Genomic DNA, 6093 nt, shown 5'->3' with positions numbered 1-6093 from the left:
GGGGAAAGAGGCTGTGGGGCTGGGGCCTAGCTTCCCCTCCTCCCTCTTCCCCTGGTCCCCATCCCTGAGGCCATTTGTTAAAAAAGAATAATAAAATGATTTTTAAAAAAATTAACAGGCCATAGACTTACGGGTTTATTTCTGGTCTCTAAATTCTATTCCTTTGATCTATATGCCTATCCTTATGCCAGTACTTTGTAGTAAGTTTTGAAACTGGGAAGTGTGAGCTCTAAAACTTTACTCTTCTTTTCCAAGATTGCTTTGACTATTTGGGGCCCCTTGCAATTCCATATGAATTTGAGGACTAGCATTTAAATTTCTGCAAAAAAGGCCATTGAAATTTTCATAAGGATTTCATTGAATCTGTAGGTTGCTTTGGGCAGTATTGCTGTCTTAACAATATTAAGTCTTTCAATTCATGAACATATAATGTGTATCCATTTATTTAGATCTTTCTTAATTTCTTTAAGCAATGTTTTGTAGTTTTCACTGTACAATTCCTTCACATCTTTGGTCAAATTTATTCTTGTGTATTATATTCTTTTGGATGCTACTGTAAATGGATTGCTTTCTTAATTTCCTTTTTGGATTGTTCATTGCTGGTGCACAGAAACAAAAATATTTTGGGGGTGTTGATTTGTACCCTGCACCTTTGCTGAATGTATTTATTAGTTCCTGAATGTAATAATTAGTTAACTAATTATTTATTAGTTAGTAGTTTTTTGTGTGTATTCTTTGGAATTTTCCATATATAAGATCATGTCATCTGATCTTACTTAGTTTTACTTCTTTCCATTTTATATTTTTAAAATTGACAAGTAAAAACTGTACATATAACCTGGCCAGTTAGCTCAGTTGGTTGGAGTGCAGTGTTGTTAACACCCAGGTCAAGAGTTCACATCCCCATACTGGCCAGCCACCAAAAAAATAAAAAATAAAATAAAATAATTGTACATATTTATGGTGTACAACATGATGTTTTTGATATATGTATACATTGTGGAAAGGCTAAATCAACCTAATTAACATATCCACTACCTCCCATACTTATTTTTTTGTGATGAGAACATTTAAAATCTATTCTCTTAAAAATTTTCAAGAATACAATACACCGTTATTAACTACAGTCACCATGTTGTACAAGAGATCTCCTGAACTCCTCCCTGCTGTCTAACTGAGATTTGGTATCCTTTGACCAACATCTCTACAGACTGCCACACCCACCTGGTCACTGCCATTATACTTTGCTTTTATGAGTCTGATGTTTTTAGGTTCCACATACAACTGAGATCATGTGGTACTCGTCTTTCTGTGCTTGGTTTATTACCCTTAGCACATGTCCTCCAGGTACATCTATGTTGTTGCAAATGACAAAATTTCCTTTTTTTAAAGGCTGAAGAATATTCCATTGTGTATTTATACCACATTGTCTCTATCCATTCATCTGTTGATTCCACATTTGGCTCTTGTAAATAATGCCGCGATGAACACGGGAGTGCCGATACCTCCACGACATAGTGACTTTATTTCCATTGGATATACAGTATACTTAGAAGTGGAATTGCTAGATCATTTGGCAGTTCTATTTTTAACTTTTTGAGGGACCTCTGTACCCTTTTCCATAATGGCTGTACTAATTTACATTTCCACCAACAGTGTACAAGGGTTCTCTTTTCTCCAGACCCTTGACAACACTTATCTCGTCTTTTTTCTAATGATTGGTGATGTTGAGCATTTTTTCATATACCTGTTGGACATATTTTCTTTTGAGAAATCTCTTTTTAGGCCCTTTGCGCATTTTAAAATCATGTTATTTGTTTTCTTGCTACTGAGTTATTTGAGTTCCTTAAATATTTTGGATATTAGTCCCCTATCAGATGTATAGATCTGCAAAATTTTTTCCCATTCTGTAGACTATATCTTCACTCTGAATTGTTTTTTCCTTTCCAATTTGTCACTCATTCTTTCTTTTTCTTGCTTAATTGCTGTGGCTGGAACTTGCAGTACACAATGTTGAGTAGCACTGGTTAAAGCAGGAATCGTTGTTATATTTCCCATCTTAGGGGGAAGGCATTCAGTCTTTCACCATTGAGTATGATGTTAGGTGTGGATTTTTCACAACTGCCCTTTATTATGTTGAGGTAATTCCATTCCATTTTCTGAGCGCTTTTATTATAAAAGAATTGGATGTTGTCAAAGGCTTTTCCTGCATCAACTGAGATCATCATGTGGATTTCTTTGCTTTCATTCTATTAATGTGGTGTATTACATTGATTTTCATGCAACCACCTTGTATTTCTGTAAAAAATCCTACTTACTTTGTAGTCTTGGGATAAATCCCACTTGGTCATGGTGTACAATACCTTTTATATATTAGCTAAATATGATTTGGAAATATTTTCTTAAAATTTCTGGTATCTATAATGAGATAGAATATTTCTCTGAAGTTTTCTTTTCTTGTGATGTCTTTGCATGGCTTTGTTTTTAATATAGGCCTCATAGAAGAGCTGAGAAGTTGCCCCGTTCATCTATTTTCTGAAAGATTTTGTGAAATATTATTTCTTTAAATATCTGATAGAATTTACCAGTGAAGCCATCCATGCTTTTCATTGTGAAGGATTTATTGATTTCTAATTCAACCTGTTTACTTATTATAGGTCTATTCAGATATTCTATTTCTTCTTGAGTCAATATTGGTAATTTGCATCTTTCTAGAAATTTGTCTGTTTTATCTACGTTGCCTAATTTGTTGCTATAAGTAGTTCAGAATGTTCTCTAGTAATAATTTTGATTCCTGTAAAGATAGTTATGAAGCCCCTCTTTCATTCCTGATTTTGGTAATTTGTGTCTTAACTCTGATTTTCTTGGTTAATATAGGTAATGATTTGTCAACTTTATTGATTTTCGGGCCAGCCTGTGGCTCACTCAGGAGAGTGCGGTGCTGATAACACCAAGGCCCCGGGTTCGGATCCCATATAGGGATGGCCGGTTTGCTCACTGGGAGAGCGTGGTGCTGACAACACCAAGTCAAGGGTTAAGATCCCCTTACCAGTCATCTTTAAAAAAAAAAAAAAAAAAACTTTATTGATTTTCTCCAAGAATCAACTTTTGATTTGATTATCTCTAATTTTTAAAATTTCATTGATTTCTGCTTTTAAGCTTTATCATTTCCTTACTTCTATTTGTGTCATGACTCGTTGTAGTTTTTTAACCACCTACACAACTGGGTTGAGATACCATTTTTCTTGTCATAAGCATTTAAAATTATAAAGTCTCCTCTAAGAATTGCTTTTGCTGCATCCCCTACATTTTGATTTGTTTTTATTTTTATTCCATTAAAATATTTTAAGGTTTTTCTTCTGATTTCTTCTTTGGCCCATGGGGTTTGAGAAGTGTGCTGCTTGATTTCCTAATATTTAGGGTTTTCCCAGCTACCAAGCTACTATCAGCAATGGATCTCTAATTTAATTCTCCTGTGGGTTGAAGATCATACTTCGAATAATGACTCTTTTTTAACTTAGACTAGTTTTGTGTCTCAACATATAAACTATGCTGAAGAATTTTCCATGAATATTTGAAAAGAATGCATATTCTGCAGTTGTGTGTGTATTTTATAAATGTCAGTTAGGTCCAGTTGATTAACAGTGTTGTTCAAATACTATCCTTTCTGACTTCCTGCTTAGGTGTTCTTTGAATTATCGGGAGTGGTTTATTAAAATATCCAACTATTGGGCCGGCCCGGTGGCGCACTGGACAGTGTGCCGCTTGGGAGTGCGGCAGCACTCCCGCTGAGGGTTTGGATCCCATGTGGAGACCGGTTCCCGCTCACTGGCTGAGTGCGGTGCGGGCGCGACACCGAGGGTTGCGATCCCGTTGCCGGTCCCCGGTGCAGGCACGACACCGAGGGTTGCGATCCCGTTACCGGTCAGTAAAAAAGACAAAAAGGAAAAAAAATCCAACTATTATTTTTAAATTGTCTATTTTTCTTTTCAAGTGTGTCAGGTTTTGCTTCACTTCTTTTGGGGCTCCGTTTTTAGATGTGTGTGTGTGTGTGTGTGTAATTTCTATATCTTCCTAATTTATTGGCCTTTATATGGTTATGAAATGTCCCTCCTTGACTCTAATAATATTTGTTTACTTAAAGTCTCTTTTGTCTGATACTAACATAGCCCTTCCAGTTCTCTTATGGTTATTGTTTGCACTGTATACCTTCTCCCACATCTATGTATTTGAATCTAAGATGTGCCTTTGTAGACAGGAGAGTTGAGCCCTTTGAGTGGGGTGTTCTGTACATTCACATTGAATGTAACTATTAATATGGCTGAACTTACATCTGTCAACTTGCAGTTTTTTTCTTTATGTCTCATATTGTTTTTGTTCCTATCTTTCTTTACTGCCTTCTTTTGTTCCGAGCAAATATTCTCAGTAAGCCCTTCCAATACCTCTATTAACATTTTTACTATATGTTTTGAATTATATTCTTAGTGATTGCTGTGGGGATTACAACATACATCTCACTTGATCAAAATCTACATACTGAAGTACAGCAAAAGCAGAATTATGCTCCAATATATCATTTTCCTCCCATCATTTGTCTTATTATTGTCATATGTACCACATCTATACACAAGGGTACTTCAGAAAGTTAGTGGAAAGATTCACATTATTTTTCAATTCTTTTTTCCACAAGTTTTTGAAGTACCCTTGTATGTTATAACCCCACAAAACAGTGTTATAATTAAGGTTTTATAAAATTTTATGCATTTTTAACAAAGAGCTGAAAAAAAACATACCTATAGAGTCTTTTATATTTACATATAAACTTACCATTTGTGGTACTCTTTATTTCTTCTGTGGATTCAAGTTACTATCTGGTGTCACTTCCTTTCCTCCTGGAGAACTTCTTTTACAATTTTTTTTGTTAGAAATACTAGCATCAACTTCTATTGATCCTTATTTATCTGGAAAGACTTTATTTCAACTTTATTTTTAAAGGGTAGTTTTGGTAGATACAGAATTCTTGCTTGACAGTCTTTTTCTAAGAATGAATGAGTCACTCCACTACTTTCTGTTTTCTGTTATTTCTGATGGGATGTCAGCTGTTAACCATATTATTATTCAATTGTATGTGATGTGTCATTTTTCTCTTGCTTTTAAGATTTTCTATTTTATTTGGCTCTCAATTACTTGATTATGAAGTGTCTAGGTGTGAATGTTTATCCTTCACATACATCTTCAAATTTTTCTGCCCCCTTTTCTTCTCTCTTTCTGAGCTCCCATTATACTTATGTTGGTACCTTTGATGTTGCTCTATAGGTGCCTGAGGTTGTCTTCATTTTTCTTTTCTTTTCTTTTCTTTTCTTTTTGTTTTGGAGTTCTTTCAAAGGATTTATTTTATTTTATTTTTTCCTTTTTGTCTTTTTTCGTGACCGGTAACGGGATCGCAACCCTCAGTGTCGCGCCCGCACCGCGCTCAGCCAGTGAGCGGACCGGTCTCTATATGGGATCCGAACCTTCAGCGGGAGCACTGCCACACTCCCAAGCACCGCACTCAACCAAGTGCGCCACGGGGCCTGCCCTCAAAGGATTTATTTACTGCAGAATTGCTTGAGTCCACCAACAAGATGAACTCAGGATTTCTGTGATTAAAAGGACTTTGCTCAGTGCTTTATTTTTACAAGTGCTGCAATATTCAATAAGCAATTCTTTTTGCCAGCATTTGGCATGGCAAACCTACTAGAGGAGGTTAGAAAAAGTTAGAATCTATAGAATTAAATGTCTAAAAAAAGGCAACATTTTAAAATTCCTCATTTGGACAGGTCCTGAGTTGAAATCACATTCATCTGCAAAAAGAACTGTTTTAGGTCAGAAATGCCATATTTTATAACTACAGATCCTGACCTTGGACTTGACTGGTGAAGATTTCCAGGCACTGTATGAATGACAGCATACATGCCACTCAGTTGGTCAATTCTGGTATGTGTTCTACCTGGCTTGTGAAAATTTTATAAATATCTTTTAAACCCAAACCTCCTGGTTCTCTGAACCCAATTGTCTTAATCTGATTCCCACTACTTTTTCAACAAACAAACA

This window comes from Galeopterus variegatus, unplaced genomic scaffold (genome assembly GCF_000696425.1).
Source record: "Galeopterus variegatus unplaced genomic scaffold, G_variegatus-3.0.2 Scaffold1860, whole genome shotgun sequence".
Classification (NCBI taxonomy): Eukaryota; Metazoa; Chordata; class Mammalia; order Dermoptera; family Cynocephalidae; genus Galeopterus; species Galeopterus variegatus.
The sequence above is the reverse complement of the archived record's forward strand: the minus strand, read 5'-3'. Positions refer to the sequence as shown.